At 40.6% G+C, this 26742-nt stretch overlaps 1 long non-coding RNA gene across 1 annotated transcript; it reads left to right on the forward strand.

The window, feature by feature from the left end:
- The first annotated feature begins 3119 nt into the window (after positions 1-3119).
- On the forward strand, positions 3120-9828 carry LOC129059687 (uncharacterized). The gene is made up of 3 exons (XR_008525707.2): positions 3120-3875; positions 5115-5169; positions 9277-9828. It is a non-coding gene; the product is annotated as an uncharacterized LOC129059687 (long non-coding RNA).
- The last annotated feature ends 16914 nt before the right edge of the window (positions 9829-26742 follow it).

Here is a 26742-nt window from a genome sequence, read left to right on the forward strand (position 1 = left end):
TGACCACTGGGATGGGTGATTCCCCTCTGGCTAGGGCTTGTCTAAATGCTCCCTCTGTGGGTGTCTACTGAGTTCTGTCTGGCGTTGGCAGCACTGAGTTCCAATGCAAAGTCTCACAACTGCTGTACTCTCCCACCTCCAAGCATATAGATTTCCTCTGCACAGTACACGTCTGCTGCTGGGGGATGGGAGAGGGGTAGCATGGCAATTCAGGACTGTCTTTTCTACCCGCTTCAGTGTCTCTTTCAGTGATATTAAGTTAAAACTAGGTACTGTGATCACTCACTTGATTTTTGTTTCTTATGAAGATGCTTTTTTGTGTAAATAATTGTTAAATTTGGTGTTCCTGTGGGGAGACGATCAGTGGAGGATTTTATTCAGCCATATTGCTCTGTTTCCCTCCCTTTTTATTTTTTGTTTTTGAGATGGGGTCCTGCTCTGTCACCTGGGCTGTAGTGCAGTGGTGTGGTCATAGTTTATTGCAGCCTTAAACTCCTAGCCTCAAGTGATCTTCTTGCCTCATCATCCTGAGTAGGTAGGACCACAGGTGCATGCCACCATGCCCAGCTAGTAAAAAAAAAAAAAAAAATTGTAATAGATAAGGTCTTACTATGTTGCCCAGGCTGGTCTTGAACTCCTGGCCTCAAGCAATTCTCTCACATCAGCCTCCTGCGTAGGTGGGATTATAGGCTTGAACTACTATCCCCAACTTAGTTCTGTTTTTGTTTTATGTATTTTGAATCTCTGTTATTAGGTTCATAAATGTTTCAGATTGTTATGTCTTCATATTAAACTGACCCTTTAATCATTATTAAATTACCCTTTTTATTTCTGATATTTTTGTTTTAAAATCTTCTTTCTGAAATTAATACTAGCATTGCAATTACAGTTTGTTTCTTGTTTTTTTTTTTTTTGTATTAGCATTGTGTAATCTTTTCCTATCCTTTTACTTCAAACTTTTGTGTTTTCATATTTATAGTGCACTTCTTGTGCACAGTGTATAGTTTGATGTTGCCTTTTTATCCAGTCTGACAACCTCTGCCTTTTAGTTGGAGTGTTTAAGCCAGTGTGTTGAATGTGATTATTGAGATCACTGGATTTAAATGTGCTACCTTGCTATTGTCCTCTATTTATCTCTTCTATTTTTGTTTCCTTTTTCCTTTTTGTCTTCTTTTGAACTAATTGAATATTTTTAAAACTCCATTTTATCTTCTCTGTTGGCTTATTAGCTAACATTTTTTGTTTTAATTTTTAAATAGTTTTAGGGTTTTGTGTGTCTGTGAAGTGAGTGTATTTTTAAAGTTATCACAGTCTACTCTTACGTAATATTATACCATTTCATATATAGTATAAGAACCTTACAATAATATTCATTCATTTTTAAACTCCCAAATTTGTGCTAATTTTGTCCTGCATTTTACTTAATGTATGTGTTGAAATCCCCACAATATGGTGTTATTTTTGCTTTAAACAGTCAGTTTTATTAAAAAAATAAAAAATTCCTCATATTTACCCATAGATTTACAATTCATGGTACTTTTCACTTCTTTGTGTCGATTCAGATTTCTACTTCACGCTATTTCTCTCCTGCCTGAAGACATCCTGTAGCATTTCTTACAGTGCAGGTCTGCTGAGGATGGATTCTTCCACCTTGTTAAAAGAAAAACCTTAGACAAATTACATTTAATAGAGTTTAATTGAGCAAAGAATGATTCAAGAATTGGGCAGCACCTGAAACAGAATAGGTTCAGAGAGACTCTAGCACAGCCATATGTTAGGAGAAAATTTATGGACAGAAGAGGGAAAGTGATGTACAGAAAACGGAAGTGAGGTACAAAACAGCCAGATTGGTTACAGCCCTGCATTTGGCTTATTTGAACACAGTTTGAACAGTTGGCTGCCTTTGATTGGCTGGAACTCAGTGATTGGCTCATGAGTAGGTTATACATCCCGTTAGGTTAGAGTTCACTGTGTACAGAGAAACTGTTAGGCCAAACTTAACATGTGTAAAGAGGCAGCTTTAAGCTAATGCTAACAACCTTTTGCATGCTGAACAAGTTTTTTTGTCAACTTATTTTTTAAAGATATTTTTGCTGGCTCTAGAATTATACATTAATTTTTTTTTCTTCTCTTAGTTCTTTAAAGATGTGCTGCCACTGAACTCTGGTTTACTTTGTTTCCAACAAGATGTCTGCCGTCATTCTTGTTCCTCTACATAGAATGTGGCTTTTCTTCTGTAGCCACTTTTAAGATCTCTTTTCTCATTGGTTTAAATCAATTTGACTATGATGTGTTTGATGTAGGTTTATTCATGTTTATTGTGCTTGTTGTTCCTTGAGCTTCTTTAGTCTGTGTTTAGAGTTTTTGTTAAATTTGGAAATTCTGTAATCATTATTTCTTCAAATATGTTTTCTTTCTCCTCCCTCCCCACTTCATGGTCTCCAATTATATGTATTTTAGTCACTTGAGGTTGTCCTACAACTTGCTGATGCTTTCTTCAATTTTTTGATTGTTTCATTTTGGATAATTCTGTTTCTGTATTTCTGAGTTTACTAGTATTATATTTATACAGTTTCTAATCTGCTGTTAATCTCATCTAGTGTATCTTAAAAAAAACCCTCAGATATTGTATTTTGTAATTCTCTGGGTTCAATTTCAGTCATTTTAACATCTTCCATGTTTCTGTTTTCCAAGCTTAAATGTAAGGTACTTTCAGCTTGTAAAAATAATTTAGAATTTTACCTTGTTTGGTGCTGATTATTTTGGTATTCTGTAGATATTCTTGATCTTTGTTCTTAGATGCACTTCAGTTACTTGGGAACAATTTCTTTCAAAGCTTGATTTTTAAGCTTTGTTAGAGATCAGCCTTTTCTCCAGAGATAATTTTGAGCATTCCTGAAGCGATATCCTTCTGAGTACTTGATACCCTGGGAATGTTACTCCCTCCACTGCTTTCCACCAGGCTCTTAGAAACACAAACGATTTTCTCCTTGTTTGAGCTCTAGGGATATTTTTTTTTTTAATCATTCAGATGTTTTTTCCTGGCCCTTGGTTGGTTTCTCCTTATATATATGTTGATCATTACTTAGCTGAAGACACAAATAGACCTACCTACAGATCTTCAAAGCTTTTTCTCTGTGCAACTCTTTTCTCCACACTCTGTCCTGCCATCTTGGCCTCAGTGGACTCCCAGCTTCATCAACTCAACTCAGACCACTGTGTTTGGCCTCCCTCTACTTGAGCCTGTACACTTTTTCAAGGCAGTAAGCTGGGGCACTCATAGGGCTTACATCCTTTGTTAGTATGGGATCACTAACCTGCACTGCCTGACAACCAATATCTGAACCCCCCTGCCCACCACCCCCCACACACGTGCACACACACATATACATATCTAGTTTTTTGTTGTTTCAGGTGGGATGGTAAACACAGTTCCTGTTACTAAATTTTGGCCCAAAGTAGAAGTCCAGTGTCATAATTTTTAGCCTGTCTTTTTTGGCTGTATACTTTTTGCTGATAATATATTTTAGTTACTACAAAAAAATTAACCATGTAAACACATTGCTAAGGTCCCTCCCAGAATTTTGGAAGGGGTTGGTACAAGTGAGGGGTTTCTGAAACTTAAACATTGTTAGCTTCACAGTAAATCCCTATTTGGGTCTTATTTAGGAAAAAAGGAAGGACAAGAACTAGCCTCAATCCAGCCCAATTAGACTTCCCCCAAGTGCAACGAGGCCAATGACAACCAGTGATGGAGGCAGTGTTTACAAGGACCAGTCTCTTGACGGATCATTTAAAAACTCTTTAAAGGTTCAGGGAAACCACCTAGCCAGAATGTTGATATCAAGACATGATGGATCTACTGTGTCTCCAAGGTAAGGCAGCTTGGAGTCCAGGTGGCTGAGGAGGGGATAGCGGTATGGGCCATCCATCCAAGAGACTGCTCAACTGCATGGAAGAGGTCTCACTTTACTCCTTGAGCTGAGTCTGTGTTGCATGCCTATATATTTTTTGTCCTAGCTTCAAGTTTCTGTGAATTGCATGGTGTGAGAGCAAGCTGATATCAGAAACTTGACAGGGTGACTATATTCAATAATAACTTAATTGTACATTTTGAAATAACTAAAAGAGTGTAATGGGATTGTTAGTAACACAAAGGATAAATGCCTTGAGAAGCTGGATACCCCATTTTCCATGATGTGCTTATTTCACATTGCATGCCTGTATCAAAACATTTCATGTTCCCCACAAATATATACATGTCCTAGGTATCCACAAAAGTTAAAAGTAAAAAATTAAAAAAAAAAAGAAACTTGGATAGAGGTTAAACTGAGATACACTGTAATCAGGATAATATGATTATAGAACAAATCATGAAACTAACAATTTAAGCTAAACAAGTTAAACTACAGCTAACGACTTAGATTGTTGTCATGTGTATAGCTGGTGGTGTAAGGACAACTTTTGAATTTTGAAATTATATAGCTAGTGTGTTTCTTTTGAGAGTTCTCTAGGTTCATGAGCATGTAAGCTTTTCATCATTGTTAAGAATAATAATAAACAGTAATAAATTAATAGCAATGATAAAAAATATGTTGTTTAGCCGTCTTCTCTGAAGCAAGAAAGGAATCTGGCAGCCTCTCAAAGAAACTGTGAAACCCAGGGAGGTGGGAGCAAGACTGCTGCTAACCTCTTTGGTGTCTTTGTGCAAATAGGAAAAAGTGCTGCCACTGGGCAATGCAACCTCATGGGTGCATGGCTTGGCAAGGGGAGCTCAGTTTGGAGTTCAGGCTCCTTTGTCTCCTGGACTGGGCAAGGTTGTGCAATAAATAGACTACAAAATTATTGGTGAAGTACCAGTTGTAGGATGCTGCTTCAAGTCTCCTTCCTTCAGTCCTAGCCTCTGGCTGGCCTGTTTGGCAGGCAGAGGAATGACAGGTCAGTGAGAGATCTGTTGATTTAACAAAAGGATGAAAACCTGACTATGAAATCCTGAGCCCATATAAATATGCTGCAGAGGAATGAGAACAAACTATCCACAAGCAACAGGATTTTAGAGCTTGAAAGGATCTTGTAAATAACGCAGTTCTTTCCTTTGTACCTTTACTCTACAGCTTTGGAATCCCAAAGCCCAAAGAGGAAGTGAGGAGCCCCAGGTCCCACCATTAGGTAAGCAGCAGAGTCTGGGAAGGACCTGGATGTTGTGATTCTAGCCCATGTTCTTTTCATGACCCAGCACTCAACCATCAGCAATTTCTTTTCCAATATTTACCACTTTTATAAATTAATATATGAATAGATTTTCTTCCAATGTGCTTCTTACACTACAATTGATCTTAAAAATACAGATAAAAATGTAAGTTCTCTGATTCAAGGATTACAGGACTTCCAAACATCATTTATAGTATTTGAAAAACTGCAATTTTAATTTCCATGGAAATTGTGGCTTCTAGCAGTAATAATTCCATTACTCTTGATGAACCAACCAAGTTAATACAATTTGTGTTCAAAGATGTCCTAAAAGGCTGATGTAACTTTATAATCAGAACATGACTTTTAAAACTATTATAGCTATTAAAATAAACAATGAGAACATCTTCTAACATCACTCTAATAGGATTTCCTGTTCTTCCAGGTCAGGTGGCAAAAGTTTAATGAGGAATTTAATTGCTTAATGAATCAAATAGGTCGTGTTTTTGCTCCAAGGGTTGAGGTAACATTAGTTCAGATGAAATATTAGAGTTTGGGTTAGAGAGTTTTACCTTCAAGGAATAAGACGTGCTTTAGAAATCATTTCCAGGTCCTCCAAATACTTTATTGTGCCTACCTTAATACCCTTACTAATTACTATGCATAAAATCCACTAACCTTAGAGCTAGATTTCATTTTGGAAATATTTTGTTATCTAATTTTACCCAAATGGCATGCAGTAGGGCAGCCATAACAAAGTACCACAAACATGGGGTTTAAAGCAACAGAAATTTATTCTCTCAAAGTTCTGGCTAGAAGTCTGAAGTCAAGGTGTCAGTAGGTCCATGCTGTCTCTGAAGGCTCAAGGAGTGAGTCCGTTCCATGCCTTTCTCTTAGCTTTTGGTGTTGCCAGCAATCCTTGATGTTACTTGGCTTATAGACACAGCTCTCCAATCTCTGCTTCCATTGTCACATGACATTCTCCTGGTGTGTGTCCTTGTGTATCTCTTCATCTTCTTATAATGACACCAGTCATATTGGATTAAGGGCCCATCCTACTCTAGTATGACCTGATCTTAACTAATTATATCTGCAAAGACCCTATTTCCAAATAAGGTCACATTCGTAGGTACCAGGGGTTAGGGCTTGAGCATCTGTTTTTGCGGAACACAACTCTACTCACTGCAGCATGTACCCCTACTGCTTCTATGAATACAGAACTCTACAGGCTGTCATTAACTACCAAAGCTTTCTGTGAGGCTCTTTTTGTTAGGTAAAAGTAGGATGCAGATGCAAGGTACAGTCACATACACACACCATTACTGACCTCAGAAGGCTTACAGTCTCATAAAAAAACTGATCATAAATCAACCTGTAGCTATTCATTAGAAAAAGTCCTTTAGGGCTTAGTCCGTTTGGACTGTTATAACAAAATACCTTAGATAGGTAACTTATAAACAACAGAAATTCATTGTTCACAGTTCTGGAGGCTGGGAAGCCCAAGATCAAGACAGCAGCATTGATGTCTGGTGAGGGCCTGCTTCCTCATAGATGGCACTTTCTATGAGTCTTCACATGGCAGAAGGGGCTAACAAGCTTCTTCAGGCCTCTTTTATTATATAAAAGCATTAATCCCATTCATGAGGGCTTTACCCTCAAGACCTAATTATTTCCTAAAGGTCCCACCTCTTAATCCTATTGCATTGGGGAATTAGGTTTCAATATATCAATTTTGGGGAGACACAAACTTTCAGACCATAGTGTGTAGTGATGGGAAATGCTGGGAAAACATGGTTTACATAATATGGATGGGGGGCCTCTCTGAAGATATGACATTAAACTGGGACTTGAAGGATGGCAATGAATCAGCCATGGGAAAGATAAGGAGAATGTTCCAGGTAGAGTTAACAGCAAATACTAAGGCCCCAAGGCAAGAGAGAGCTTACCACTTTCCAGGGACTAAAGGAGCAAAGAGGGGGAGATGACAGAAGATGAGATTAAAGATGTAGGCAGGGGCCACATCTTTACTCTTTAATTGCCTAATGGGCAACGAATAGCTTCCAAACTTTTTTACTGCAACCCTACAGCTAAGAAATACCTTTGACACACTACCTGGTCCATAGACGCATATATACACAGCTGGACAGTAGATGGGAAGATAGTGAGTTGTCGTTAGATTTTTTTGTTGCCTTTTGGAGGTAGCATCTCTGGATCTCAAGGATTGTGCATGGGAAGGTGAAAGGATTCCAGATGATGCTCAGCAACTGGGCTTGAGTAATTGTGTTGAAGGTGGTGCCAGTAAATGACATGACAGCCTGGAGGAGGAAAAGGATTTTGTTGGGGAGGGTGTGGCTGAAAATAAACAGTTCCGTATTTGACATACTATGTTTTAAGATACCTGGATAGTAGTAGGAAAGCAAACTAACTGGCTGTTTTCTTCTACTATACTCTCAACACTCAACACAGAAAACTTCACATCAGGTCACAAAAATGTGTCAGGGGATTTCCGCAACAACCAATTCTCCAGCAGACACCAACTGTGTGTCCTGAATTCAGTTCAATTCTGTCACTGTAACCTAGAGTCAGATCCCACAGGTTAGGGCTCAGTCCCACAAGACAACCTCCTATTTCCGATGCCAGTTGAAAGTCCCAGGTTGTGACTCGTGCTTCTAATGACCGGGTACAAATTGGGGGTTCCCATGACCCCCTCCTCAGGTTCAATCTTTGTTAGAGCAGCTCACAGAACTCAGGAAAGTGTTTCATTTATGTTTCCTGGCTTATTATAGAATATATCACAAAAGATACAGATGATTGGCCGGTGGAAGAGATGGCGTGGTGGCACATGTCTGTAACCCCAGCACTTTGGGAGGCTGAGGCAGGAGGATCATTTGAGGCCAGAAGTTTAAGACCAGTCTGGGCAACACAGCAAGACCCTGTTTCTATTTAAAAAATAATAAAAAGTTAAAAAATGTATAAAATATATCTAAAGGAAGAGATGCATAAGACAAGATATGAGTAAGGTGTCTTGGAGCTTCCATGCCCTCTCTGGGTGTGCTAGCAACCTGGAAGCTCTCTGAATTCTATTCTTGTGGTTGCTATGAAGGCTTCATTATGTAGGCATGAGTGCTTAAATCACTGGCCACTGGTGATAAACTCAACCTACAGCCTCTCTCCCCTTCTCGAAGGAGGGTGGTGTGGGGGTGCTGTAAGTTCTAACCCTCTAATCACATGGTTGTTTCTCCTGGCATCTTGAGGCTCTCCATTAGTCCCCAGCCAGGGATCATCTCACTAGCATACAAAAAGATACTTATAACTTGGGAAATTCCAAAGGTTTTAGGAGTTCTGTGCCCTGAAACTGGAAGAAGACCAAAATATGTTATTTCTTCTTATAAATCACAATATCACAGTTACTGAAGTCAAAACCACAGAGATTATCACTTAAATACAAGGAAGCAAGCTTCTTTTGCTTCTGTCTTGCTGCATAGCTCTGAAACCCAGTCCTGCCTTTTGTAAGAGTGAGTGAGCGTGTGTGTGCACGTGTGCTGTGCTGAAGGGCTTTTCTGAGGTAAAGCGAAGTTCATGAGCCGAGACTGAGCTGAGCTGTCCAAATTGGTTTCAGCTGACGGCCTTTGTTAGTGGAGTTTGAATTCCTGCTATCTGTCTTGTTATTTTTTTCGTTTTCTTTCCAAATTCATTTCTGGAGCTTGGGGCCTCAAAAATAACAAGTTGTTAAAATGACTGAGTATGCTCTCTGGCTCCACTGAGCCCAACTTCCCCCGCTATGTGTCCTAAGCAGGACTGTGAGTCCTTATTCTCCAGATGAAGCTCAATGGAGCAGTGGCGGGGAACCAGGTCTGTTGATCCTCGCTCAGCTGGGGGAGGAGGGTGAGGCAGGTGGGGAGGAGGCACATGAAGGTTGGGAGGGCAAGAATGTGGAGGTAAAATGGTGAGTCAGAGGCAGGTGGAGATGCTGGCAAATCCTGGCTTATATTCCAGAGTGTTCTTTAGCAATCTTAAGATGGAACTGAAATCTGGAATTAAAAAGCAAAAGGCTTTCGTAACAGAGGCCTCTTTGTTCTGGCTCAGATCCTCCTGGACCACAGTCACTTGAGGAAGCTTGCCCCACACTTACAAAGACAAGACCTCGCCACACAGCATCTGTCCTCTTCAACATCTGCCCCCACCAAGATGTGTCTCCAGACAAAAACCACAGTCACATTGAAGCACAGCCCAGTGCAGAGGAAATACTGAACACAGAGAAAAAATGGCAAGGCCCTAAATAGTAGGTTCAGCAGGCCCCAGGGGGCTGAGTGTGGAAGTGGATCTTGAGGGCTTGGAACTGGTGATGGGGAGATTAGAAGGGTGGGAAGGTGAGAATTTACGCACACGGAAGCCCTCCCAGCAAAGACACCTGGGCCCATCCTCACTGGCACCTGGTTGCTTTCATAGCCGTAGACCCAACTTGGGCCCACAATTAACGAGGAGGAAGGCAGAGCGCCAAGGAAGAGAACTCGGCTAGCCAGGAAGGTCCGAATGGATTTATTTGGTGAGGACAAGGAACCCACCGCCTCAATGGTGTTCCTCCAGGAGGCTCCTCCCTTCACTAAGGCAGCAAGGAGTGCGCGGGTGAGGGGAAGGTAGGTATTTTCCAGAGGCTTGGGGGTGGCTGAAGGCTGGGGCTGACCCTGGGCCATGTTGCCTCCGAACTGGCCTCCCTAGTGTCAGTGGGTGTGACACCAGTGGATGCAGTTAATCCAATAGGCAGGGGAAACATCAACGCTAGTTTCTAGTGATAAGGACGGTAGTGCTTTCTCACTAGACTTGACCTGAAGAAAGTGCTCCTTCTCCCACAGTCCATCTCTCAGTGAACAATTTTGCCATCAGGCAGCAGCTCAGGCCAGAAAACTGCAGCCAGTAGCCCCAAGTCATGCCCCCACTGCCACCAAGTCCTGCTGTTTGTGAACGTTACTCACGTGAGACATCCTCGCCACTCTCTCCCCTCCTGCTGCAGTTCAGGTCCTCATCGGTTCTCATTCCGATTCTTCTGGAGCCTCCTTTCTCCCTCCCTATGTCTAACCATTGTACACAATGGTCTTTCAGAACTGCAGGCTGCTCCTGCCACTCCCCTGAAGAAAATCTTTCAGCGGCTTCCCAGTGCCCTCAGGACAAAATCCCAGCTGGGGTGTGACATGCCAGGGGCGATGACTGAGGCCTTCCAGCTACCCCAGACCTACTGGGCTACCTGGAGGAAGTGCCTGCAGCTGGGGAGAGTGAGGCCGACACCTGTTGGTGAGCACAGCTGAGGAAAGGAGAGAGAGAGAAATTGAGGACATTTTTTGCACTAGGATCCAAAATGCCTGAGGTCTGCAGCATCCCTGGATGGCCCGGTTATAAGAGACAATGAATTCCCTTTTTGTTTTGGAATTCACCTAATTTGAATTGGGCATCAGTTACTTCCGTTGAAAGAGTTCTAATTCAGGCCCCATCAGTTGCTCCAACCCACGTTCCTGTCTCTTCTGTTGATGGCAGACTCTGTGCTCCACACTCTGCTCCTACCATGCGGCTCCCTTTCCTGCCCTTGCCTTCTCAGCTTGGAATGTTCTCTGTGCCCCACTGCCTCCAATCCCATTCATACAAGTGCAAATTCCACCTTTCCTTCAAGGCCCACGAAGAGTTCCCTCAGATGTGATCAAATGGTTAGCCGTGGTTTCCTTCCCTGCACACTGCAGCTTTAGCCTAAAACATTCAGACATAGCAAGTGCTTCATGGTGCAGAGATCTGTGGTCTCTCAGGAATGAACACACTGTGCTCAGACTGCACTGCCAACAGTGCCCCAAGACAAGACAGGATCCACACCATTTATCATAGAAATTGATTTTTCTCCAACATGTATTACTAAGGCAGATCCATCTTACTTTGAACTTGGAATGTACTGCAGCACAAAAATCACAATAAGTATTCAGCAGTGAGGTCAGTCAAAGGTACTGATGCCCAGAAACATAAATTATTTCATTCTGATCTCAGTGAGACTCAAGAGTGGCTCTGCAGTTTTTGCATGAAAGTCCTTCCAACATTTGAACCTTTTCTTGCATGTTATTTGGCGTCTAAGAGGAGGCTTAAGAGCCATAGCCAAGACCTGCCAGTTCACAAAAATTTTACTAGCCGGAATTTTTTTTTTTTTTTTTTTTTTGAGACAGAGTCTTGCTCTGTCACCCAGGCTGGAGTACAATGGTGTGATCTTGGCTCACTGCAGCCTCCACCTCCCAGGTTCAAGTGATTTTCCTGCCTCAGCCTCCTGAGGAGCTGGGATTACAGGCGTGTGCCACCATGCCTGGCTAATTTTTTTGTACTTATATTAGAGACAGGTTTTTGCCATGTTGGCCAGGCTGGTCTCAAACTTCTGGCCTCAAGTGATGTGCCAGTCTCAGCCTCCCAAAGTGCTGGGATTACAGGCATGAGCCACTGTGCCCGGCCAAGCCTGTACTTCTTTTGAGCTTATGGATTGAACTCAATTTTGAGATAATCCAACCCAACCCAATATTGTCCATTGTAGAATTCAAGGATTAAAGTGGGAGCACATTGCTAAGGTTATTCCAGCTTGGATTCTGTGAACCAAGAAGATGCTTCAGGGTACATAGAAGTTTGCAGAACTTAGTAAGTCTAATTATTGTCAATAAGACCAATGTAAAAACCAGTGTCACGCACTAAGTCTGTTTCCTCTTTTGTCAAGGAAGGAATAATATTATCTACCTTGCAGGGTTTTTGTAAGAATTAGAAATAATACTTGTAACGCACAGTATCTGGTAGAAAAAAGATAGTATATGATTGCTGCTATTATTATTAATATTAGCAGTTACTGTTTATTTTGAGAACCTTCAGAGAGTTATAAACCAAATACTAAGGGGGTGCCGTGGAAGAAGGAGAGAAAGGCTTCATGAAGGATTTGTGGATTTGGAAGAAAGGAAGGATGGATAAAGTTGGGCTTCTAGGGCTGGGTGCGGTGGCTAATCCCAGCACTTTGGGAGGCTGAGGTGGGCAGATCACGAGGTCAAGAGATTGGCACCATCCTGGCCAACAAGGTGAAACCCTGTCTCTACTAAAAATAGAAAAATTAGCTGGGCGTGGTGGTGCATGCCTATAGTCCCAGCTACTCAGGAGGCTGAGGGAGGAGAATTGTTTGAACCCGGGAGGCGGAGATTGCAGTGAGCCGAGATCTTGCCATTGCACTCCAGCTTGGCGACAGAGCGAGACTCCATTTCAAAAAAAAAAAAAAAAGTTGGGCTTCTGTAGGTGAAGATGAGAGTAGGCCTTTTGGTCACAGGACTGGCTCTCGTCTGGAGAACATTCTCCCTGCTCCCAATTCTTATCTACAGCATGAATATCTTTTCCATTCATAAAGTTATAGTCTAACTTCGCCACCACGCAGGCCCCTTCACCCTCCTTTGTTGATGTGATGGTTATGTATTATGTCTGCATACAACAAAAACCCCGGCAAACAATGTTAGCATTTTTATCTTCAATTGTCATGCATATTTTGAAGAACCCAAGTCGTAGTCTTTCATATTTGCCAGATATTTGCCATTTCTGTTTCTCTTCCTTTGCTCCTGATAATCCGAATTTGCTTCTGGTATCATTTCCCTCTGGTCTGAAAAACTTCCTTCAGTCATTTTTTAAGAGTGAATCTGTTAGCAATGAATTCTCCTAGTTTTCCTCCATCTAAGAATGTCTTTCTTTACCTTTGGTCCTGAGGGATATTATCCAGGATATAGAATTCTAATAGTTCTTTTCTTTCAGCACTTACAAATATCCCTCCTCTTCCTTCTGGCCTCTGGATTTCTGAGGAGAAATCTGCATTTATTCAAATTGTTACCTATAAGAAGTGTATCATTTTTCTCTCAGAGCTTTCAAGATGTTTTCTTTGTCTTTAGTTTTCAATAGTTTGATTATGATGTGTCTGGGTGAGATTTCTCTGGGTTTTTCCTGATAGGGTTGCTGAGCTTTTTGTGTCAGTAGGTTTGTGTCTTTCACCAAATTCAGGACATTTTCAGCAATTATTTCTTCAAATATTTGTTTTACACCACACTCTTCCCTCTCCTTATAAAAGTCTGATGACATGAATGTTAGACCTTTTGATATTGTTCCACAGGTCTGTGAATCAACCCAGGGGCTCATTATTTTTTACCTTTTTTCTCTTTTTTGCTCAAATTGTATAATTTCTATTGATGTAGCTTTACATTCACTGACTCTCCTCTGTCATCTCCACTCTGCTTTTAAACCCGTTTAGTGAAGGGGCTTAAATTTAAAATTTCAGTTTCTGTACTTTTTGTTTGAAATTTTCCACTGGCTCTTCTTTGTATCTTCTGTTCCTTTGCTGACACTTCCTGTCTTTCTGTTCATTTCAAGAATGTTCACCCTTACTTGGTGGAGTACTTTGATAATAGCTGCTTTATAGTCTCTATCAGATAATTCCAACATCTGTGTTATCTCTGTGTTAGCATCTGTTGCTTGTCATTTTTAATGGAAATTGAGATATTCCTGGTTCTTCATATTCGAAGTATTTTTGAATTTAATATTGAACTTTTTTTTTTTTTTGAGGCAGAATCTTGCTCTGTTGTCCAGGCTAGAGTCTAGTGGCATGATCATAGTTCACTGCAGACTCAAACTTCTGGGCTCAAGCTGCCCTCCTGTCTCAGCCTGCCAAGTAGCTAAGACCAGAGGTGTGAGCTGCTACACCTGGCTAATTACAATTTCTTTTTTTTGTTGAGATAGAGTCTCCCTGTCTCCCTATGATGCCCAAGCTGGTCTCAAACTTTAGGTCCCAAGCAATCCTCCTACCTTGGCCTCTCAAAGTGTTGAGAATTAGAGGCATGAGCCACTGTGCCTGGCCTAATATTGAACATTTTGACTATTGTGAAAATTTAAGTATTGTTAAAACTCTGAGGCGTATGCGGATATATTTTCTTTGGGATTTGCATATCCCTGCACTGATGCCAAATTAGGTATCATCAATTAAGATGTATATTAAAAGTCAGTTGAAATAGTTCACCAAGTAAGGGTGAACATCCTTGAAATGAATGGAAAGATAGGAAATGTCAGCAAAGGAACAGAAGATAGAAGAGCCAATGGAAAATTTCAAACAAAAAATGCAGTAACTGAAATTTTAAATTTAAACCCCTTCATTAAAGGGGCTTAAAAGCAGAGTGGAGATGACAGAGGAGAGTCAGTGAATGTAAAGCTAGATCAATAAAAATTATACAATTTGAGCAACAAAGAGAAAAAAGATGAAGAGGAGAATTCTTCACCAGTCTTTTGTGGATTGTGGTTTTGGTGGCAGGTATTCCAAAACTTTGCAGTGCTACTCAGATCTGTCCTATGTGTGTGCCACCTAGTGTCCTGTCTGACACCTGGGTGGTGACTTACCCCTTTGGTTCAGCTCTCAAAGTCATTTCTTGGCTAGTTAGGAGCAGATCCATTGCATGCACGGCTTGATGATGAGCCCAAGAGTTCATCAACAATTTTATGGGATTGATTTTCCACACTCCTTTCTCTGTGTGATTTCTTCAGTACTTTCCAGTTTCCTGGGGATCTCCTTTTTTGTATTCCCCCAAGGAAGCTGGGTTTTATTGACCCTGCTCTGTTGTTCACTCCCACAACTGTGTCCGCATTCAGGGCCAAGTGCTTGGAGGACAGAGAGAAAAGGCAATGGGGATTTGCCCCAACTTTTGGTACTATTGCTCCTCTGATTAGAGAAGAAGGTTCCCCTCCCTAACAGTTTTAGGTGTCTGGGGCCCCCTTTGCCACCACAATCTACCAGGACACCTGTTTACAGTTCCTGAAACTTGGAACTCTGCACTGATGCCCACTCCTCCTCTCTCCACCCCTTCACCCTTTCCACCCCACCAAGGCCAGGCAAGGCTATTCTGGAGTTTAAACAAAATGGTAAGCTCTCCACTGGTTTGGTGGTGCTTCGAGAGCTGATCCTCCTCCCCAGTCCTTTTCTGTTTTTCAGAGTTCCTAAGTTGCATTCTGTTCAGGTTTTATAACTATATTCAGTGGGGAGAGCCAGAGGGGTCTTGCTTATGTCATTTTCCCTAGAACTGGAACCCCACTACCCAGAAATCAACACTGCCAATATTTTGGAGTCTTTTTTGTCCAGCGTATATTCTGGACACACACACTCACTGTTGAAATCACACCCTATGTACAGTTTAGTCATTTACTTCTTTCAATATCATTGTGAGAATTTTCCAAAATATTATTAAAATATGAATAAAATATTCTGAATCTGATTTAAATGTGTAATATGTTTGTCATTGAAATGTCAGAAAAGGAGAAAATCATAAACAATAAAACAAATATGTAGTCCACCACTCAGAAATAACTCTTAGCATTTTGATGTATACCCTTCCAGGCTTCTAAACACTTTACATGTTTAAATAACTGTGCATACTACTCTGAAAGTTGCTCTTTTTTTTGAGCTTGATAAATTTATTGGTTGGTGCAAAAGTAATTGCAGTTTTTGCACCAACCTAATATTTTCTATACTTTTGAATAATCTACAGGACATTTTAAAAGGCTGCACTGTATTCTATTATATACATGTATTAGAATACATTTGACTCTTGAACAACACAGGTTTGAACTACATGGATCCACTTTTATGTGGATTTTCTTCTGCCTCTGCCACCCCTGGGACCAACCTCATCATTTCTTCCTGCTCAGCTTACTCAATGTGAAAGACAATAAGGATGAAGACCTTTGTGGTGATCCACTTTCACTTAATGAATAGCAAATATATTTTCTCTTCCTATGACTTTCTTAATCGCATTTTCTTTTCTCTAGCCTATTTTGTTGTAAGCATACAGAATATAATACATATGACATGGAAAATATGTGTTAATTGACTATGTTATTGGTGAGGCTTCTGGCCAACAGGAGGCTATTAGTAGTTCTGTTTGGGGGGGGTCAAAATTATACATAGATTTTTGACTGTGCGGAGGGTTGGTGCCCCTAACCCCCATGTTGTTCAAGGGTCAACTGTATATTTAAATAACCAGAAATTGTACACTTAAGTTGCTTACAGTTTTTCCTTTTAGACGGAAGAATTTAATTTTAGCATTTACAGAAGTGATTCTTTTTGTGCATCCCTACTTTTATTCTTAGGATAAATCCTAACATATAATTGCTGGGACAAAGACATCGTATACTTATTGCCAAATCATCCTTGAAAAAGATTGCACCTATTTGGAATATTAACATATCCCTGCACTTATGCCAATTATTGTTCTGGAGTCTTTTGTCCAGTATACATTCTTTTAAAATATATTCTAATCTAAGAGATTAATATAGGTCATTTAAAAACTCCACTTAGTTACTATTTTGTGTGTATAGTAGTCCCCACTTATCTGCAGGAAATATGGTCCAAGATCCCCAGTGGATGCCTGAAATCTTGGACAGTACTGAATTTCCATTTTAGCTAAGCACTTACCACACATGGTGGCTGTAACTTTTACAGTTTGAAGTTCCACAGTAAAACTTACACAAATTTCTTTTTCCTTCTTCACAATCTCACTAATAGGAGACTTTTTTTTTTTTTTTTTTTTTTTTTTTTTTTTTTTTTTTTTACTGTAGATCTTAGCAATCTCAGCATGCAATTTTTATTTTTCCTTATTAGGTCAAGAAACTTCACCCCTTTACTTAAAGGAAACACTTTATGCCTCTCTTTAGCATATCCAAACTGCCAGCATCACTACAATTGGAGTTTGGGCCATTACGAGGTAAAATAAGGGTTTCTTGAACACAAGCACTGTGATACATCAGCAGTCGATCTGGTAACCTAGCTGGTTACTAAAAGACTCATGGGCGCATAGTGTAGACAGTGTGGAGATGCTGAACTAAGGGATGATACATGTCCCAGGCAGGACCAAGTGGGACATGAGAGATTCCATCATGCTGTTCAGAATGATATGCAACTTAAAAGTTACCAATTGTGTGTTTCTGGAATTTTCCATGTAATATTTTTGGACTGAGGTTGACCAAAACTGCAGAAAGTGAAACTCCTGGTAAGGGGGGACTACTGTACTTTGGAAAATTATTTTTTGATTAAATAATATTTCACAATGTGGATGGAGCATTTTATTATTATTGGAAATTTTTTGTGCCATTTTACATAATTCTGTCATGAATGTATGACTTTATCACTATCAATCAGTCATCAGTCATCTATCTGGCATACCTTTTTCCACAATCTAATTTTTGTATACTTAATGAGACAGTTTATATAAAGTGAAAAAACCAGGCAGAACTAATCTATGCCATTAGTAATCAGAATAGTAGTTACTCTGAGGGGTTAATGACTAGAAGGAAGAGAGGGAGGGGTTAATGACTAGAAGTGAGCAGGCAGCTTGCTTGCAGGGGCTGGTAGCATTCTATTATTTATTTATTTATTTATTTTTTCCTTTTTCAAAATTATACTTTAAGTTCTGGGATACATGCGCAGAACGTGCAGGTTTGTTACATAGGTATACATGTGCCATGGTAGTTTGCTGCACACATCAACCCTTAGGTATTTCTCCTAACGCTATCCCTCCCCTAGCCACCCACCTCCTGACAGGCCCTAGCATGTGATGTTCTCTTCCCTGTGTCCATGTGTTCTCATTGTTCAACTCCCACTTATGAGTGAGAACATGCAGTGTTTGGTTTTCTGTTCTTGCGTCAGTTTGCTGAGAACAATGGTTTCCAGCTTCATCCATGTCCCTGCAAAAGACATGAACTCATCTTTTTTTTTATGGCTGCACAGTATTCCATGGTGTATATGTGCCACATTTTCTTTATCCAGTCTATCATTGATGGGGATTTGGGTTGGTTCCAAGTCTTTGCTATTGTGAACAGTGCTGCAATAAACATACGTGGGCATGTGTCTTTGTAGTAGCATGATTTATATTCCTTTGGGTATATACCTAGTAATGGGATTGCTGGGTCAAATGGTATTTCTAGTTCTAGATCCTTAAGGGATCGCCACACTGTCTTCCACAATGGTTGAACTAATTTACACTCCCACCAACAGTGTAAAAGTGTTCCTATTTCTCCACATCCTCTCCAGCATCTGTTGTTTCCTGACTTTTTAATGATTGCCATTCTAACTGGTGTGAGATGGTATCTCATTGTGGTTTTGATTTGCATTTCTCTGATGACCAGTGATGATGAGCATTTTTTCATGTGTCTGTTGGCTGCATAGATGTCTTCTTTTGAGGAGTGTGTTTTCATATCCTTTGCCCACTTTTTGATGGGGTTGTTTTTTTTTCTTGTAGATTTGTTTAAGTTCCTTGTAGATTCTGGATATTAGCCCTTTTTCAGATGGATAGATTGTAAATATTTTCTCCCATTCTGTAGGTTGCCTGTTCACTCTGATGATAGTTTCTTTTGCTGTGTAGAAGCTCTTTAGTTTAATTAGATCCCATTTGTCTATTTTGGCTTTTGTTGCCATGGTGTTTTAGTCATGAAGTCTTTGTCCATGCCTATGTCCTGAATGGTATTGCCTAGGTTTTCGTGTAGGGTTTTTATGGTTTTAGGTCTTACGTTTAAGTCTTTAATCCATCTTGAGTTAATTTTTGTATAAGGTGTAAGGAAGGGGTCCAATTTCAGTTTTCTGCATATGGCTAGCCGGTTTTCCCAACACCATTTATTAAACAGGGAATCCATTCCCCATTGCTTGTTTTTGTCCAGTTTGTCAAAGATCAGGTAGTTGTAGGTGTGTGGTGTTATTTCTGAGGGCTCTGTTCTGTTCCATTGGTCTATATATCTGTTTTGGTACCAGTACCATGCTGTTTTGGTTACTGTAGCCTTGTAGTATAGTTTGAAGTCAGGTAGCATGATGCCTCCAGCTTTGTTCTTTTTCCTTAGGATTGTCTTGGCTGTATGGGCTCTTTTTTGGTTCCATATGAAATTTAAGCAGTTTTTCTAATTCTGTGAAGAAAGTCAATGGCAGCTTGATGGGGATAGCATTGAATCTATAAATGACCTTGGGCAGTATGGCCGTTTTCATGATATTGATTCTTCCTATCCATGAGCATGGAATGTTTTTCCATTTGTTTGTGTCCTCTCTTATTTCCTTGAGAAGTGGTTTGTAGTTCTCATTGAAGACGGCTTTCACATCCCTTGTCAGTTGTATTCCTAGGTATTTTATTCTCTTTGTAGCAATTGTGAATGGGAGTTCACTCATGATTGGCTCTCTATTATTGGCGTATAGGAATGCTTGTCATTTCTGCCCATTGGTTTTGTATTCTGAGACTTTGCTGAAGTTGCTTATCAGCTTAAGGAGATTCTGGGCTGAGAAAATGGGGTTTTCTAAATATACAATCATGTCATCTGCAAACAGAGACAATTTGACTTCCTCTCTTCCTATTTGAATACTCTTTATTTCTTTCTCTTGCCTGATTGCCCTGGCCGGAACTTCCAACACTATGTTTGAATAGGAGTGGTGAGAGAGGGCATCCTTGTCTTATGCCAGTTTTCAAAGGGAATGCTTCCAGTTTTTGCCCATTCAGTATGATATTGGCTGTGGGTTTGTCATAAATAGCTCTTATTATTTTGAGATATGTTCCATCAATACCTAGTTTATTGAGAATTTTTACCATGAAGGGGTGTTGAATTTTATCGAAGGCCTTTTCTGCATCTATCAAGATAATCATGTGGTTGTTGTCATTGGTTCTGTTTGTATGATGGATTATGTTTATTGATTTGTGTATGTTGAACCAGCCTTGCATCCCAGGGATGAAGCCCACTTGATCGTGGTGGATAAGCTTTTTGATGTGCTGCTGGATTCAGTTTGCCACTACTGAGGATTTTCACATCGATGTTCATCAGGGATATTGGCCTGAAATTTTCTCTTTTTGTTGTGTCTCTGCCAGGTTTTGGTATCAGGATGATGGGGGCATCATAAAATGAATTAGGGAGGAGTCTCTCTTTTCCTATTGTTTGGAATAGTTTCAGAAGGAATGGTACCAGCTTCTCTTTGTACCTCTGGTAGAATTTGGCTGTGAATCTGTCTGGTCCTGGGCTTTTTTTGGTTTATAGGCTATTAATTGCTGCCTCAATTTCAGAACTTGTTATTGGTCTATTCAGAAATGTGACTTCTTCCTGGTTTAGTCTTGGGAGGGTGTATGTGACTAGGAATTTATCCATTTCTTCTAGATTTTCTAGTTTATTTGTATAGAGGTATTTATAGTATTCTCTGATGGTAGTTTATATTTCTGTGGGATCAGTGGTGATATCCTCTTTATCATTTTTTGTTGTATCTATTTGATTCTTCTTTCATTTTTGCTTAATAGCCTGGCTAGTGGTCTGTCTATTTTGTTAATCCTTTCAAAAAACCAGCCCCTGGATTCATTAATTTTTTGAAGTGTTTTTCATGTCTGTGTCTCCTTCAATTCTGCTCTGAGCTTAGTTATTTCTTGTCTTCTGCTAGTGTTTGAATTTGTTTGCTCTTGCTTCTCTAGTTCTTTTCATTGTGATGTTACGGTGTTGATTTTAGATCTTTCCCGCTTTCTCCTGTGGGCATTTAGTGCTATAAGTTTCCCTCTAAACACTGCTTTAGTTGTGTCCCAGAGATTCGAGTACATTGTGTCTTTGTTCTCATTGGTTTCAAAGAACTTATTTATTTCTGCCTTAATTTAGTTGTTTACCCAGTAGTCATTCAGGAGCAGATTGTTCAGTTTCCATGTAGTTGTGCGGTTTTGAGTGGGTTTCTTAATCCTGAGTTCTAATTTGATTGCACTGTGGTCTGAGAGACTGTTATGATTTCCATTCTTTTGCATTTGCTGAGGAGTGTTTTACTTCCAATTCTGTGGTCAGTTTTAGAATAAGTGGGATGTGGTGCTGAGAAGAATGTGTATTCTGTTGATTTGGGGTGGAGAGTTCTGTAGATGTCTATTAGGTCCTCTTGTTCCAGAGCTGAGTTCAAGTCCTGAATATCCTTGTTAATTTTCTGTTTCGTTGATCTGTCTAATATTGACAATGGGGTGTTAAAGTCTCCCATTATTATTGTGTGGGAGTCTAAGTCTCTTTGTAGGTCTCTAAGAACTTGCTTTATGAATCTGGGTGCTCCTGTATTGGGTGTATATATATTTAGGATAGTTAGCTCTTCTTGTTGAATTGATCCCTTTACCATTATGTAATGGCCTTCTTTGTCTCTTTTGATCTTTGTTGGTTTAAAGTCTGTTTTATCAGAGACTAGGATTGCAACCCCTGCTTTTTTTTGCTTTCCATTTTCTTGGTCAATATTCCTCCATCCCTTTGTTTTGAGCCTATGTTTGTCTTTGCACTTGAGATCGGTCTCCTGAATACAGCACACTGATGGGTCTTGACTCTTTATCCAATTTGCCATTCTGTGTCTTTTAATTGGGGCATTTAGCCCGTTTACATTTAAGGTTAATATTGTTATGTTGTGAATTTGATCCTGTCATTATGATGCTAGCTGGTTATTTTGCCCGTTAGTTGATGCAGTTTCTTATAGTGTCGATGGTCTTTGCAATTTGGTATGTTTTTGTAGTGGCTGGTACTGGTTTTTCCTTTCCATATTTAGTGCTTCCTTCAGGAGCTCTTGTAAGACAGGCCTGGTGGTGACAAAATCTCTCAGCATTTGTTTGTCTGCAAATGATTTTATTTCTCCTTCACTTATGAAGCTTAGTTTGGCTGGATATGAAATTCTGGGTGGAAAATTCTTTTCTTTAATAATGTTGAATATTGGCCCCCATGCTCTTCTGGCTTTTAGGGTTTCTGCTAAGAGATCCACTCTTAGTCTGATGGGATTCCCTTTGTAGGTAACCCAACCTTTCTCTCTGGCTGCCCTTAACATTTTTTTCTTCATTTCAACCTTGGTGAATCTGATGATTACGTGTCTTGGTCTTTTCGAGGAGTATCTTTGTGGCATTCTCTGTATTTCCTGAATTTGACTGTTGGCCTGTCTTGCTAGATTCGGGAAGTTCTCCTGGACAATATCCTGAAAAGTGTTTTCCAACTTGGTTCCATTCTCCCCGTCACTTTCAGTTTCACCAGTTGAATGTAGGTTTGGTCTTTTCACATAGTCCCATATTTCTTGGAGGTTTTGTTCTTTCCTTTTTATTATTTTTTCTCTAATCTTGACTTCATGCTTTATTTCATTAAGTTGGTCTTTAATCTCTGATATCCTTTTTCCTGTTTGATTGATTTGGCTATTGATACTTGTGCGTACTTCACGAAGGTCTCTTGCTATGTTTTTCAGTTCCATCAGGCCATTTATGTTCTTCTCTAAACTGGTTATTCTAGTTAGCAATTCATTTAATCTTTTTTCAAGGTTCTTAGCTTCCTTGCATTGGGTTAGAACATGCTCCTTTAGCTTGGAGGAGTTTGTTATTACCCACCTTCTGAAGCCTACTTCTGTCCATTCATCAAACTCATTCTCCATCCAGTTTTGTTCCTTTGCTGGCGAGGACTTATGGTCCTTTGGAGGGGAAGAGGCATACTGATTTTGGAATTTCCAGCCTTTTTGCACTGGTTTTTCTTCATCTTCGTGGACTTATCGACCTTTGGTCTGATGTTGGTGACCTTTGGATGTGGTTTTTGTGTGGACATCCTTTTTATTAATGTTGATACTATTCCTTTTTGTTTGTTAATTTTCCTTCTAACATTCAGGCCCCTCTGCTGCAGGTCTGCTCAAGTTTGCTGGAGGTCCACTCCAGGCCCTATTTGCCTGAGTACCACCAGCGGAGGCTGCAGAACAGAAAAGATTGCTGCCTTTTCTTTCCTCTGGAAGCTTCGTCCCAGAGGGGCACTCACCAGATGCCAGCTGGAGCTCTCCTGTATGAGGTGTCTGTCGATCCCTGCTGGGAGGTGTCTCCCCATGAGGAGGCACACGGGTCAGGTACCCACTTGAGAAGGCAGTCTGTCCCTTAGCAGAGCTTGAGCGCTGGGCTGGGAGATCCGCTGCTCTCTTAAGAGCCAGCAGGCAGGAACGTTTAAGTCTGCTAAAGCTGCGCCCACAGTCCCTGACTGGGGCTGCTGTCTTTCTTTCAGAGATGCCCTGCCCAGAGAGGAAGAATCTAGAGATGCAGTCTAGCTACAGCAGCTTTGCTGAGCTGCAGTGGGCTCCGCCCAGTTTGAACTTCTCAGTGGCTTTGCTTACGCTGTGAGGGGAAAACTGCCTACTCAAGCCTCAGTAATGCCCTTCCCCCCACCAAGCTCGAGTGTCCCAGGTTGACTTCAGACTGCTGTGCTGGCAGTAAGAATTTCAAGCCAGTGGATCGTAGCTTGCTGGGCTGCGTGGGGGTGGGATCCTTTGAGCAAGATCACTTGGCTCCCTGGCTTCAGCACCCCCTTTCCAGGGGAGTGATCAGCTCTGTCTCACTGGTGTTCCAGGTGCTACTGGGGTATGAAAAAAAAAACTCTGGCAGCTAGCTTGGTGTCTGCCCAAGTGGCCACCCAGTTTTGTGCTTGAAACCCAGGGCCCTGGTGGTATAGGCACCCAAGGGAATCTCCTGGTCACCGGGTTGTGAAGACCATGGAAAAGCATAGTATCTGGGCTGGAATGCACAGTCCAAGCATAGTATCTGGGCTGGAATGCACAGTCCCTTAGGACTTCCCTTGGCTAGGGGAGGGAGTTCCCTGACCCCTTGCGCTTCCTGGGTGAGGCAATGCCCTACCCTGCTTCGGTTTGCCCTCCATGGGCTGCACCCACTCTCTAACCCGTCCCAATGAGATGAACCGGGTACCTCAATTGGAAATGTAGAAATCACCTCCCTGCTGCATTGATCTTGCTGGGAGCTGTGGACCGAAGCTGTTCCTATTTGGCCATTTTGCCAGCCACCCCCCACAATCTAGTTATTTATTTATTATAAATTTAAAGAATGAATTTACTGGATCAAAGATTATTAACTTTTTTCTTTTTGCAGACTATATATATATGCGTATATATATGTATATATAAATGTATGATTTTTTCCTCATTATTAAAGCAGTGCTTGTTCATTACAGAACATTTAGAAAATAAAGATACATATAAAGGAGAAGAATATCCTCCTGTGGCAGAGAAGGCTCACTTTACTGTCCACCAAACATCTTGTTCCTTTTTCCATAATTAGTCTGGGATAGATTTTGCAGTCCCTACCTCTCACCCACTCCATCTGCATGTGACCAATGATGTGTAAACAGGTCACTTTCAAGCCAAGACTTTGAAGTTACTAGTGTACTTTCCTCAAGATGTTTTTCTGTCTGCTGGAAGGAAGCAATTGATAATTAGACTCTAGGGGATGTGAGGAACCAGGAGATGGAAGGATTCTGGATCCCTTAATCACTGCATGGACGAGCGCCCCCTGCTGACTATGACCACTGGGTTTCACTGTCACATGAAACTGTTGGGTTAAGTCACTGGAATTTGGTGATTTATTCTTTAGAAAGAATCACTGTTAACATTTTGACATATTTTTTCTCAGTTTTTTTCCTATGCACTTTTTTTTTTATTGGTTTGATTTTCTTTTTTTTTAAATTTTATTATTATTATACTTTAAGTTTTAGGGTACATGTGCACAATGTGCAGGTTGGTTACATATGTATACATGTGCCATGTTGGTGTGCTGCACCCATTAACTTGTCATTTAGCATTAGGTATATCTCCTAATGCTCTCCCTCCCCCCTCCCCCCACCCCACAACAGTCCCCAGTGTGTGACATTCCCCTTCCTGTGTCCATGTGTTCTCATTTTTCAATTCCCACCTATGAGTGAGAACATACGGTGGTTGGTTTTTTGTCCTTGTGATAGTTTGCTGAGAATGATGGTTTCCAGCTTCATCCATGTCCCTACAAAGGACATGAACTCGTCATTTTTTATGGCTGCATAGTATTCCGTGGTGTATATGTGCCACATTTTCTTAATGCAGTCTATCATTGTTGGACATTTGGGTCGGTTCCAAGTCTTTGCTATTGTGAATAGTGCCGCAATAAACATACGTGTGCATGTGTCTTTATAGCAGCATGATTTATAATCCTTTGGGTATATACCTAGTAATGGGATGGCTTGGTCAAATGGTATTTCTAGTTCTAGATCCCTGAGGAATGGCCACACTGACTTCCACAATGGTTGAACTAGTTTACAGTCCCACCAACAGTGTAAAAGTGTTCCTATTTCTCCACATCCTCTCCAGCATCTGTTGTTTCCTGACTTTTTAATGATCACTATTCTAACTGGTGTGAGATGGTATCTCATTGTGGTTTTGATTTGCATTTCTCTGATGGCCAGTGATGAGGAGCATTTTTTCATGTGTTTTTTGGCTGCATAAATGTCTTCTTTTGAGAAGTGTCTGTTCATATCCTTTGCCCACATTTTGATGGGGCTGTTTGTTTTTTTCTTGTAAATTTGTTGGAGTTCATTGTAGATTCTGGATATTAGCCCTTTGTCAGATGAGTAGGTTGCGAAAATTTTCTCCCATTCTGTAGGTTGCCTGTTCACTCTGATGGTAGTTTCTTTTGCTGTGCAGAAGCTCTTTAGTTTAATTAGATCCCATTTGTCAATTTTGGCTTTTGTTGTCATTGCTTTTGGTGTTTTAGACATGAAGTCCTTGCCCATGCCTATGTCCTGAATGGTATTGCCTAGGTTTTCTTCTCGGGTTTTTATGGTTTTAGGTCTAACATTTAAGTCTTTAATCCATCTTGAATTAATTTTTGTATAAGGTGTAAGGAATGGATCCAGTTTCAGCTTTCTACATATGGCTAGCCAGTTTTCCCAGCACCATTTGTTAAATAGGGAATCCTTTCCCCATTGCTTGTTTTTGTCAGGTTTGTCAAAGATAAGATAGTTGTAGATATGTGGCATTATTTCTGAGGGCTATGTTCTGTTCCATTGGTCTATATCTCTGTTTTGGTACCAGTACCATGCTATTTTGGTTACTGTAGCCTTGTAGTATAGTTTGAAGTCAGGTAGCGTGATGCCTCCAGCTTTGTTCTTTTGGCTTAGGATTGACTTGGCAATGCGGGCTCTTTTTTGGTTCCATATGAACTTTAAGATAGTTTTTTCCAATTCTGTGAAGAAAGTGATTGGTAGCTTGATGGGGATGGCATTGAATCTATAAATGACCTTAGGCAGTATGGCCATTTTCACGATATTGATTCTTCCTACCCATGAGCATGGAATGTTCTTCCATTTGTTTGTATCCTCTTTTATTTCGTTAAGCAGTGGTTTGTAGTTCTCCTTGAAGAGGTCCTTCACATCCCTGGTAAGTTGGATTCCTAGGTATTTTATTCTCTTTGAAGCAATTGTGAATGGGAGTTCACTCCTGATTTGGCTCTCTGTTTGTCTGTTATTGGTGTATAAGAATGCTTGTGATTTTTGTACATTGATTTTGTATCCTGAGACTTTGCTGAAGGTGCTTATCAGCTTAAGGAGATTTTGGGCTGAGACGATGGGGTTTTCTAAATATACAATCATGTCATCTGCAAACAGGGACAATTTGACTTCCTCTTTTCCTAATTGAATGCCCTTTATTTCCTTCTCCTGCCTGATTGCCCTGGCCAGAACTTCCAACAC

Source organism: Pongo abelii, chromosome 4 (assembly GCF_028885655.2).
Source record: "Pongo abelii isolate AG06213 chromosome 4, NHGRI_mPonAbe1-v2.0_pri, whole genome shotgun sequence".
NCBI lineage: Eukaryota > Metazoa > Chordata > Mammalia > Primates > Hominidae > Pongo > Pongo abelii.